The sequence below is a fragment of the Lichenostomus cassidix genome, chromosome 1Ab (assembly GCF_008360975.1).
Source record: "Lichenostomus cassidix isolate B80296 chromosome 1Ab, HeHo_3.0, whole genome shotgun sequence".
NCBI lineage: Eukaryota > Metazoa > Chordata > Aves > Passeriformes > Meliphagidae > Lichenostomus > Lichenostomus cassidix.
In genome coordinates, this window is record NC_139481.1 from 6,342,236 (window position 1) to 6,355,202 (window position 12,967).

Here is a 12,967-nt window from a genome sequence, read left to right on the forward strand (position 1 = left end):
AAGTTACATCCAGAGTTTTGCTTACTGAGAGCTGTTACACATGAATATATTTCTTATTCATGTCTTGTGAAAAACTGAAAGATATCCTCCACACCAATTTTAACCCCTCAGTTCTTTCTACTCCAAACTTCATGAACTCTTCTTCTGCCCAGTGTTCATAACACTATGATGGTTAGTTATTTTTCTTCCTGGAGACTTCTTGTGCTTGCAGCCATGTAGAGCCTGAAATAAAAGGAACAATATCACCTTTTTTGGCTTAGTCTCAACACTTAAAGCAGTTACGAGAAGTTGTACTATTCTAACATCTCTTACAACATGCCTATATGCTGGTTTATTTTAAAAACAATTTTAATTTGTTAAACAGGAAAACAAAAATTGTAACCCAACCCCAAAAAGCCACCCTTTACTGCATCAGCCTGGATCAGTGTACCTTGGGTGGGCCAGAGCTGCTTAAAACTAAAGTTAGACTAGATCAAAACTGGGTTCCAAATCTTGTTTAAAAGTGCTCAAGTATAGTCCAAAACTATGTCTTTGGAACTTGTGTAAACTCACAGTGCTTGGAAGCATAAATAATTACTCTGACTGAAGTTACTATGACTTTTAAAGATATTACTTTCACAAGGAAGGATATTAACATCTCTAGCTACTTGCTGCTGCTATGTATTGCTGAATTTGGATGGCTGTCAAAAATCTAGAAACTTGCTAGAAGTCTAAGAATGAAAAAAAGCATACTCAAACTACTGAGTTTTTCAGATTAATTGCTGCTGAAACAGAAAATCTGCACCAGATCTTCTTTGTAAGTTCTATGTGTGACTTATGACCGTGAGACTACTTGATCTGGGAGATGAAACTGATTTTCTTCATGGTCTGTTTTTTTTGGCTTCTTATCACTTAAGTTTTCTATTTGTCATGGTAGCATTTTGATAGCAACAAAGATGAGCATTTCATTTATATAATGACAATGAAAAGTTTATTTAATTTGGTAATTGAAATTAAGAAAGATTTATTTCCTTTCCTTTTTTTTTTGTTGACATCTAAACTTTTTCCTATTTGACAACAAAGAGCTAGTCAGAAGAACATTTGCACTGAGTCTGGCTACTTTGTAACTAGTAGAATAATATATTTGTTTTCTTGGAGTCTTGGATTGTCTTAGATTTTGAATTGTTTTTTGCCAGAGATTTTTTTCCCAGCTGTGGCATAACTCAGTTACAACAAGATTGAAGAGTTCTTGTCTTGATTTGGCATTCGACTGCTACAGCAACTGCATCTTGGACTTTAAAAAGCTTTCAAAGCTGTCTGTCAGGTTTGTCAGTAATCTCAAAACTGTCCTTTTTTGACAGAAAATGTTGCTCTTCCTTCCCTTCCTTCCCTTCTTATTGAATTGATTCCCCTTAGAAACTTAGCCCCAGTGAGGGTATTGCTCAGTCATGCAGCTCATCCCATCAGTTTTATCAGCTGATAAAACTGTAATCTAACTGCATTAAGTGTATATTTAGAAATGAAAAATTCCAATGGTAGTTTGTATTAGAGGTCTAGGAGTCCAGGTGATAGGCAGATAAATCCTTTGCATGCCCTTTGGAGACATGATTTTGTTCTTGGTGATCTGAGTTTGTTTGAAATAAGTGTTCTCTTATTCCTGCTTTTTGTCCTCCCTTTTTGTTATTAAATAATTTTAATTTTTGTTATTAAATACCTTACCAATGATCCTTGACTATTCAGAGATGATCCAAACTTTGTCAACATCTCTCACCAAAGAATGTGAATTTCTCTTCTATAAAACTGTTTACCTACCCACTCAATCAATTCCAAAACTTCCTTTTCCTTTGTACAGAGTATAAGATCTGTGTTTTGAAACAATTCACCATTCCCAGTTTATAATTTGTGTATTTCTTCAGATAACTGTCACTTACAGCAGCAATGGTAATAATTGTTTGCAGGTTTACCTTCATTGTACAAGTGTGATAAATTTTGAAAGACTCCACAAAGGAGTTTGCTTCAGTGTAACTGATGTTTTTTAAAAGATGTTAAGTGTTATTGTCAGTGTCAGTATTTCCAAATGCGTAAAATTTGGCAAAGAGATTCCATAACTTATTTCTCCTAAGATGGCTAACATCTTGTATTTCCTTCAAGATTTTAGTAGGACTTCATTCTGCACCATGTCAAATTATGTTTTTAGTTTGGGCCAACAAATGCTCTGTAAAAATACTCTTTTTCTCTCCTGGAAAACTGAAATCTTGTGTAATTAATTCTTGATTGGTGATTATATTGCTTTTTACCTGATTTTTTATTTTCCTGGGTTTTTTGGTTTGGTGTTCTGGTTTTTTTGGGTTTTTTTTTTTGTGTTGGCATATTCTGGGCAGCAGAAAACCTCCAATTTTCCATTAAATATCCTTGCAGGTTTTAAGATAAAATTGATGTATCTTTCAGAACACAGGAAAGTAAGATTTGTAGCTGTCAGTAGAAATGAGTCTCAAGCAAAAGTTAAGAAAAATAAAATAACTAGTAAATTAACTTAAATTTCAGAAATCTGTACTTGGATGTTGTCTGATTGCAATTCCCATTTCCTACCAGCTAACTGAAAGCTTTATATAATTTCCACGAACACTGGAGTCTCAGCTCACATTGTTTGGCCCTTAGCTGGATTTCTTCTAATTTCTTTTCAACTTTAGTCAGAAACCCCGTTGGCTTTTGAAGAGATTTGCCATCCCTAGCAGTCATATTGTGCAGAACAAGAGGAAGAGTCTGTGCTTGGTCTTCTGTTTGACAGGAAGGCTGTCTTCAACAGAAGTGCTCCACTGCTATTGCTTTTGCAACATATCATTACAATCAGGAGCGTTTGTTCCCTGCTTTTTCAGCATCTGTGAAGCAGCAGCTGGTTAGTGCTTTCTTCATCATCAAAGTGCTTTCAAGGACATTGGGCTAGAAACTTCTAGGAGGGTTTTGTTAATTTGCAAACACGGGGACGGGAGGGTTGCGGTGTTGGTTTTAAATGTAGGTCAAGTGAGATGGTAAAAAATATTGGGGAAGGCTCATCCACCATGGGAATGTGTGTGTTAATCCAAATATGAAACATCCTCTTGGAAGCAGTGGGATATTCTTCTTGCAATTTGGATGATTCTCCATTATTTTGATGGTTTAATTTTTCTTCTTTGTAATTTTGTTTTGCTAGGGATACCAGAAATAAAATAGGTCCCTTTAAATTTTCATGTTGACATTAAAATGTCTACATTTGAGACACTTCACTCTGAGGATTTACATGGGTTTAACACAAGTAAATCTTCTTCCAAGAGACATCTTGGCACATTCTAGCCACCTATAATTCTTCTGCAAGGTTGAACATCTACAAGTTGTGCTTTATTGATAGCCCCCAGTCTGCATTTCACTTCTGTGAAGTTTGGCAATAAAACCAAAAAGATCTGGGAATTTCCATTTAGAAGGTATCATGCTGTTGGCATTGCCTTTGTTTATTTGTTCTTACATGAAAGTGGGATTCCATTTTTATGGCAAAGCTATCAAGACGTGTATCATGATGAAGAGACAGCTGCTGTCTTAGCTAATCAGCAACCTCTTTTTAATAATTCAGCATAATCTTGGAGAAGTTAAGATACAGAATGGTCAACATTTAAATGCTTTAAATGGGTAAGAAATGGTGGTAGAGACCCTAATGGACAGAAGAATATTAGATTATCTCAGTTTATATTATAATCTGTTATATTCTTCATTTAGCTAAGGCAAACCCATTGCAGATGGCATTGAATAAAACCATGAAATTGTAAATTGCTTGGAACATACTATATGATGACATCTCTGTGCTACTTGTTAGACCTAGAAATTCAAAACAATTCTTGCTTTCATAGCTCTTTTAAAATGAGCAAGGCTGGTCATTGTGGAAAGAGACACACTTTGCTCTTCGGAATTGTACACCTATCTACTTCTTGCTAAAATATCTATACTTCTACTGCATTTCATTTGGCAAATATAAATTTAAGTAATTAATTAGCTACTATAACTTTTCCCAAGGAGCCTCATTTAGTTTATTCTGTTGTTCCAAAATCATTGATGAGGGAAGGATCAACCTCCTTGCTCAAAGCAGAGTCAACTGCAGCACATTTTTACCTCCATTTGCAGGTGGGCTTGAACACCTCCAGGGGTGAAGACTTCACAGCTCAATAGCAGAACACTTTTTTCCATTGGAATATGATATTAAAGAACCATAATTTCATACAAATAGCAGGATATAAAAATAAGTAATAAAACACATTCTTCTGCAATATATCAAGGTATTGACCAAGTATTCAGGATGAGTGATGCAGCATCCTTGCTGTTTTTTCAGATGGATTTGAAAATGAAGATGCATGAATTCCAGTTAGATGTTAAGAAGAGATTCTTCACTGTGAGGGTGGTGAGGCACTGGAACAGATTGTCCAGAGAAGCTGAGGTTGTCCCATACCTGGAAGTGTTCAAGGTCAGTTTGGATTGGGATTTGCCTGGTCCAGGGTTGGAAACAGATCATCTTTAAGGTCACTTCCAACCCAAGCCATCCTATAATCAGCTGTGGAAACAGAGGAGTTTTTTTCCTGTCTTACTGATTTGTCCCATGTAGTCTTCATATTAACTTTCAGGTAACATTTTCATTTATCAAATACAGCTTCATTTAAAAGCCCAATTAAGATAATGGTTAAAATCCTAAAATTCCTTTTCCACCCCCCTTTCCCTTTCCCCATTCCCTATGTGTTTATGAGCTTGGTTATTGTGGGGAATGTTATATTATCCATATAAAATTTTTCAGTAACTGCATGATACTACAGGTCTTGTCTTGCATCAATCAATGAAGCTAAAATCTATGATTTATATCCAGTAAACTCCCTGACTGTAGTGGGATTTTTGCTCAATTTAAGACCTCCAGAGTTTGGTCTGTAGTTTTCCCTGTACTAAAAGAAGTTGATCATGTTTTCATGAAATAAATCTAGTATTCTGTTCTATTGGTTTCTCCCTTCCAGGATCTCATTTCCTCCAAGACATCTGGCATGTAAAACTGGCTGACAGGAATGTTGCCTGGTGCATGAGCCTTGGAATGTTAGCACTCTAAAGCTCAGTGCCATATCATGAGTGTGTTTTTCATAATGTTGGGAAGGAGAAGTTTCCAGTTTATTCTTGTGCACAGACTCAGGATTTTTCTTTTAACAGTGCCTTCACCAGTTGTTATATGTAGGAGCTAAACCTGTAATGTGCAGAGAGCCACTCTGTGCTCTATTAACCATTCCCAAAACAAGACATCAAAGCTGAAAGGCTTGAATTCCTCTCTGAATTGAATGCCATGAAAACATCCACAATGATTGTAGATGTTTCTTTCTCCAGCTTGTGTTTTTACTTATCTATTACAAGGTTGATGGACTGTAAAAATATTTGCTTTGCAGGATAGTCATGCTCTGTGTCTTTCTAGTAAAACAAACAAACCCAAACACCAGTCAAACAGAAATCATTCTTTGGTTCCACTAATATAAGAGCTTTCAACTGATCATGCTTTATTTTGGATGGGGCTCTTAGGCAGGCTTATAGCTGAACTATTTTTAGCTTTTTAATATAAGGAATGTGTAATTGAACTATTCTGAGCTGCTGTCATCTACAGCACATAACATATGAGAGGTATTATTCCATTAGTCAGAATTGCATCACCCCTGAGCTGTCACACATTCAGCTACACTGAAGTCAGGCAGCTTCTTGTTGCTGTTGAGCAGCTAGCAGAGTAATGAAGGCACCAGTTCTCAGTGGCAAGAAGGAATGACCTTTATTGTTTTGATTTCATCATATATATAGAGTTCTCAAAAGTCACCCAGATTGGTCAGTCAGAAGCCTGATTGGCCAGGCCTGCACTGCCCAAGTTCTGGGACACTGTTCCAACAACATCCAAACTTTATCTTTATTTATGAAATACAAGAAAAATTCTCATGGGAAAATCCTGTGCTAGCCACAGCTTCTCTCAAAACCTTCTCACGGTTCTGTGTCTGTCACATTAAATGATCAGGTGAGTGCCAAATTCAGCGGAGCTCACTGAATATACTGAGGCTGTAATTGCTGTGAGAAGTTAGAAAAGTAAAGCTAAGGAGCAAACAGGGGTAGGGTGAGGAGGAAGAGGAATAAAAAGGCAGGGCTTGAAAGCAAGCAAGCAAAAAAGAATTTGTTAGAATCAAGGGGCAGAGAGAACAAATGTGCACTGCTTGAGCTTCCTCAGAGGTAGTCTGGTCAGTCATGCCTGGCAAACATTCCCAGCTTCTCAGGCTGTTTTATCCTTGGGGTCTCACTGCTCCTCTTTCCTGCTCAGAGCAGGCTGAGGCTTTCTCTGTTCTAGGTTCCCTCTTGGCATATTGGATTTTCCTTTCCCGTCTGGTTCTCCTTAATTCTGTATTATGCAAAAATTTGGCTGCTTTAAATCTGTGGAATTCCAAGAGGAGAAATCAGATTTTTTTTTTTCAGATCAATAACAAATATAACAGTGAAATAGCCTACTAGCTGCCCTACAAACTGTAAATATCCTCACACTTGTACTGTAATAAATGTGTATTAACTCCTAGGATTTCCATTGCTATGGAGGTAGGGAACCTGCTTTGATTTTTGTTTTACTGAAAGATAGCAAGTCACCAAAAAAGTATTTTAAAAAAAATCTCATTTTAGAGAGCAGAACATTTTGCATGCCCTGCATAACCCTGAATCTCTGCTGAGAATTTGCTCCAGAGACAGAATCTAAAATAATGTAGCCCTAGAAAGGAGACTGCATGAATCTGAAATCTCTGCCTGCTTCAAGTTTCAGCTGTTGGTTTTGCACAAAGGAAATAGTTTCTTGTCTGGCAGATGTAAAGTAAAGCTTTCTGTGTCACATACATGTACAGCTTAGAGGAACATTTTTAAAAAATTTGTCAGTTGGTTATTTCTAATTTCCAGTAAATGACATAGTTTTTCATAATGCTGTGTGCATAAAGGATTTAAAATTTTACAGTAGAAGCAGATTTCAGCACCTTCCTTGGACAATTAAAAAGAAATGTGCAGAATCTGAATTTTGAACTCCAGCTTATGCATATCTGTAATATCCTTTTAAACATTTAATAATTCTTCTGTGCTGTATAGATTCACTGAGATCTTTTGCTTGTCAGTCAGTGCAGTCAAAGAAATGCAATAATCTTTTAATGTGTTTCATTTACTCTTCCATCTCTTTTCAAGACTGAAAGAACCCAACTTTTCCTGTTTTCTTGTGTCATGTTTCCTAGGTCAGTGGTCATTTTTACATCCCTTTGGTACTTTTCATCCAACACCATTTATGGTCTTCAATCCAAAAACTGAGTACAGCATTCCAGTGGAAGCCTTAATGATTCTGAAATTGCTATATTTTCTTTGCATCTTTTATTCTTCCTCTCCTAGTTTTGAATATGACTTTTACTCTGAATTGGAAATAAATAGTTAAGTAAATTTAGCTCGTTAAAGATGAAGAATATTTCTTGTTGTATAATGAAATTTGTGTGCAAAATGTATGTGGTTTTTCTTTTTTTTCTTTACTTTGGTCTTTTTCTATTGGGATGTGAGAAATGTATCACTTGGGGGTTGTAATTTTGAATTTATAGCATGATGTTGACTGAGTGATAAGGTGTTCTAAGCTGCTCTATGAGAAGCCTTATAATTTCTCAGTCCTAGATTTGGTGCTAATTGAGAGGTGAAGCATTAATATTTAAAAGAGCTCATCCTACCCATGGCAGGATAAATTTATGGTACTTTCAGAGGACAGTTTTCTCCACTGTTTAACACTAAGTTCTGAAAACTAAGATTTTCAAGAGTTACAAGTAGTTGTAGTGAATGAGTTCAAATGCATAATGGAGAAAGAGGAATTTCCATTAAATTTCTCTCTCTTACTTTTTTCTATAGTGAATGAAGCAGATGCTAAGCTCAAGTTGGAAGTTAAAGTTACCAGAAATCGAAAATCACTTCTTCAGTGTGTCATGATGTCTAAAATTCTGCAGAGATAGGTGTGCATTTGTTTATAAGGATAACCAAATTTAGTACTTTTACCCCAGAGCTGTACCTGGGTCAGCTGGCATTCTTTTTTCAAGTTTCTATCCTGGATTAAAAAGCCAGAACCATGACAAATAATTGCATGAATTTGGTTTATTGATGTTTCCACACTGAAAAACTGCCCACATCTCATAAATGAAGATGATGAGATCTTTATTTATGAAGACTGTAAATGTATTGGTTTATTTTCTTGAACTATTTAGTTTTTCTTTTTTGTCTGTTTTGGAGTTTTTGCCATTTTGCCAGAGTAATCTCTGTTGTGCAGCCCTACAGGAAATCAAGGGTTGAAAATGATGTAGCCATTGCTGATTTCTCCTAATTCAGTATCACTTGATGGCTTAATTGATTTAAATTCTTGTTTTGATCCCATCTAGGCATAGATTTCTCAAGAGATTACTAGAGAAAGAGAAAAAATCCCCTTGCCATTTCTTCTGCTAGCTGAATTTCTATGTTTTTGACAGACCAATGAAACTGTTTGGACAGAAGAAAAATGAAAATAAACCTGGTTTGGGTATGTATGTTCAGATTGTCATTGAAACTGGTGCATGGTTTTTAAAATGATTGTAGAAAACACCTGAAACATTTATCTAACACTATGTTCAAATTAGTGCAATAAGTTAATTTTTCTTTGCAGTTACTCTGAAAAGTCTGGGTTGACTTTATGTGTTTTCAGCTCACAGGTTCATTACTTCAGCCAACAAAGAATTTAAAATAGTGATTAGGAATGATGAAAAGGCAAACTTAAAGGCACGAGCAACAAATTTAAATGTGTGAACTGGCATTGCTCCATGATATGTAAAGAGAAATAATCTCTTTGTAACTGGATAAAGTAAAAATGTCCAAGGCTTTGACAAAACTTCAGGTTTCAGTACCTTTCTCATCAGGTGTATCCTCCATGTGATGCTCTGTTTTCCAGATCTAGAATAATAGAATTGCTGCAGCAAAGTGTTTGGTTTTAACAGTGAATATAAAACCAAAGCTGGGATTCTTGAGTGCTGCTCTTGGTTTTGTTTTGAATTAGCTGTTTTTGAGCAAGTTAGCTAGGATTTGGCCTTTCCCTTTTGTCTGATGCAAAATGAAGATAATTCTGCTTCATTTTCTTCTGAAAAACACTGTGATATGTTCCATAAGTAGAAAGAATTATTCCTTCATGATCTCATAACACAATTATCTGTACTAGTTGCTGTCAACGTTTTTGTTATGTTCAAATTATATGGCATATCACCTTGATAATGTGTTCAGGCTCCACTAATCTGAGGTGCCACATGACACTTTTCTAAGCTGAGAGTTTTAGAGTTTTAATGCATAGATTATTATGTATTTACTGTTATGCTTTAGCTTTTACATTTTTACATTTGGCCTTTCAGTTTCCTGAATCTTTTTAGGTTAAAATTTTGCAGATTTGTTCTCTTCCCTGAGTATTACCTGTAATTGTATGGACATTCTGAAACTGGGCAAATAATAGACATTTCTGTGTAAGGTGGTAAGCTAGATAGGAAAAATAACTGTGTTATTGTAAATTATTGAGGATTCTTTTTAGCCAAATATTGAACAAATTTTTTTTTTAGAATGGAAGAGGCAATCCAAATAAAAATTGCCTTTTTTTGTTCCATTGTTTGCATTGATAGATTGATAACTCTTTTCAAACTGTATGTTGCACATTAAGTCAGCTTTTTGTGCAGCTGGAAAATCTCTCATCTGCACAAGCATGTGCTGCACACATCTAATGATTCTTGCTCTTTCTGCTGCTTGAGAGAGTTTAAGAAACTGATGTAACAAGTCAGGGAGAAATACCAAGATACTAGAAAAGCACTGTGGTGTTAGGGATTAAATTCTGATTTTTTAATCAAGGTCCCAGGTACAATTTACCTGAATCTGACACTATTGTGCTGAGTGATATTGGGAAGTTATTCTGTCCAATCCATAATAAAATGGAAACAGTGGGATTTCTCACATTTGGGAATGAAAGAGGCATAATGAAGGAGGTTTTTTAATATTCCTTGTAAATTTTTGTCTTTTAGTAAATAAATGACTGTGTTTATGTGCTGCTGGAAAGCTTGAAGGGATAGTGAGCCCTGCAAAGAGAAAGGCAAAGTTTCTTTCTCATGGCCTAGATTTTCTCTCACACAGAAGGCATAGAATATGGAAAATGCTTTCTGAGAGATTCTCTGGATGTATAATTGTTGGAATATAAGGGATGGGAAAAGAACGTTTAGCACTGATGTTTTTTTGTACAGAGAAAGTTGTTCACACAGAACAAAACAGCTGAAAAAGAAGCAGAGAGTAAAAAAGAAAGTTCTTCCAGTGCTGATGAATGCTAAAGGTAATGCTCTGGCAAGGGAAAAACTTTGAGCTATATGAAATATAAGAAGCCTGAAGTTTATAATTTGCAATTTATCTGAAAGGCATATAGTAATTTCAAACCTTAAAGAAAATGCAGTTTAAATGTACCAGGTATTGAATATTGCTGAAGAATGTCAGTGAAGAAAGCAAAAAGAAGAGAGAAATAAAAAAGGAATAAAACACCTTGCACAGCCTTCTTTTGAAGTAGCAAGAGGCATATCAAGAGTTCATAAAGAAAAGAAATATAATAGTAAATCTATATTAATAGACATATTACAGGGAAAATACTCCTGGAGTTAGAATTTTAATAACTGTATCAATATCACTTTTATTATTGAGAAAGATTTTAAAATGGACCTAGTTATGGTATATGTTTATACATTGATTCAAATACCTTACTGAGTCTTGGCCAAAGGCTTGGAGAGCATTTCTATCCTGGTAACTGTGTTACTGCACTGGAGCTTAGAACAAATGAGTTTAAAGAATCACTCTGTTTCCTTGTAGAAAGGAAACAGAAATGCAGAAAGACTAAAGGAGAAACCATGCAAAGTAGAGATTTTCTTTATTTGGTGCCCAGGAAAGTTCTAGTCTATCTCAGTAGAGAATGGTTAGAAAGAGGGTTGAGTCTATCCTCAAAAGCACGGAAGTAGTCAGAGCCAGACTTGCTGACCATTGGCATTCAAAAGGGTATAAAAATACAAGCTGTAAATTGATATAAAGGAAAACCCTGAATGTCAGTTACCTGTGAGGGCAGTAAAAGTGTCCACATTGAACATGAGTTCTAAGCTTGTATTAAGCTTGGATAGGGATAGGGTTAGCATGCTGCAAGTTCAGCCATGAAGTCGTCTTGATTTTGAGGTTAGAAACAGTGTGGATGGTGAGATAGGTAGAGCAAAAAGTGAAATTAAGTGTAGGATGACATGTTTTAATATTGACTGGTGCAGTTGTTCTGGCTGGCATAGCAGAGAATATGTAATATTTGAACAAAGATTAGAAGATGGATAAAAAAAGATAAATGCTGTTTAAACAAGACAAGAACAGCAGGAAATGTGTTTGATGGCAAGTTGTACTTGCAGAAAAGGCTACTTGAAGTGTTTTGTCTGAAGTCAATTGCTTATTTATTGATTACTAACACAACAACAGGATGTGCTTAAAGCAGTACAGGATTGTTTTCAGCATGTTAAATTACCAAGAAATTTACTGACTGATTTGGCTGTAGGAGTTTTGTGTACTAAAAAATATTTGAAGCTGGGAAGTACCAACAATGATAACAATATCCAGATGAAGATCTGCAGGAAAGGCAATGATATAAAGCATTTTTTGGAAAGAGAGGATTTGAAGAATGTGGAATGAAGAAATACTCTCCCCCTTGCACGGTATGAATACTGATTCTGGTAGGGAGTCTGCAGGCAGGTAGTTTTAATAAAATCCATGTGAATTCAAACACAGGTAAGAGACTGATTTGAATTAGAATACAAATGGTGGATGTGACATAAATAATAAATAATAATAAATATAATAATAAATAAATAATAATAATAGCAACATAAATAATTTGAAAGAATTAAGGAAAATTATACGTTAAATACTAAAGCCCAGACAAAACCAAGAAAAATTGGCAGCTTCTCTGTGCTCTGTTAACGGTGGAAATAACTGGTTTTCCCTGCTCTATCTGCTTTTGAACCCAAAATATGTTCAAGTGATTCCTGTGTGCCATGAGAGGCTGAGGACATGCTTAATGGTGTAGCACTGGGCACCCCAAAAATTCTGCCATTGTGGCTTTGCCTTCTCCCACCCCTGAAATTTGAGCTAATTATATGACATGTAGAATCAATGGGAGATGTGTTTTCATTCCATATTTTCTCAGCATGCCCAGCAGACTCACCAGCTTTTTTTTGTGGCAAGGACTGGGAAGATGTTTGCCACTTTTCCTATTTCACTGGGGCTTTGTGTAGCCAGATTAGGTGGTAGATGGAACAGAAGGAAAAAGCAAACAGAAAGAGTGAAAACATTACTTAGTGGAGAGAGCACACGCTGAGCAGTGAGTCCTGGAGAGCTTGGAGTCTGATACAAAGACAGTGCATTTGAATTGAATTGGTTGTTTTAATAAAGATTAAGTCCAAGCACTCCCCAAACAAACAAAACCAGCCCAGTGGTAATCTGGAAATCCTGCTTTTAATCTTTGTTTTATCTCAGTTTGACTAACACTTCTCTTCCTGATCTGTTCAATTTCTCCTCAGCGTTTTGGTTGTCAAAATACAGAGATGACAAATGACTTCTTTGCAGAAAATCTGTGTACAGCTGATGCCTCTCGCCACATGTGTGAGCTGTGGTGAATGTTAATGGCTCTGTCACCCTCTGCCTTGGGAAAACACACTTCTCAGAGGTAAATCCTTCTCTCAGAGATGAAATGTTGGCTTAAAACCACCCCTAATTGACTTTATCTGGAAAGTGTGTGCGAGAGATATCATCAGTAAAAATAGAAAGTCGTAAGCCAAACTTTAGGCACAGATGTTTGAATAAGGGTATTTTTAACCAAGTCTAAAGCAGGATGAAAATACGCTGC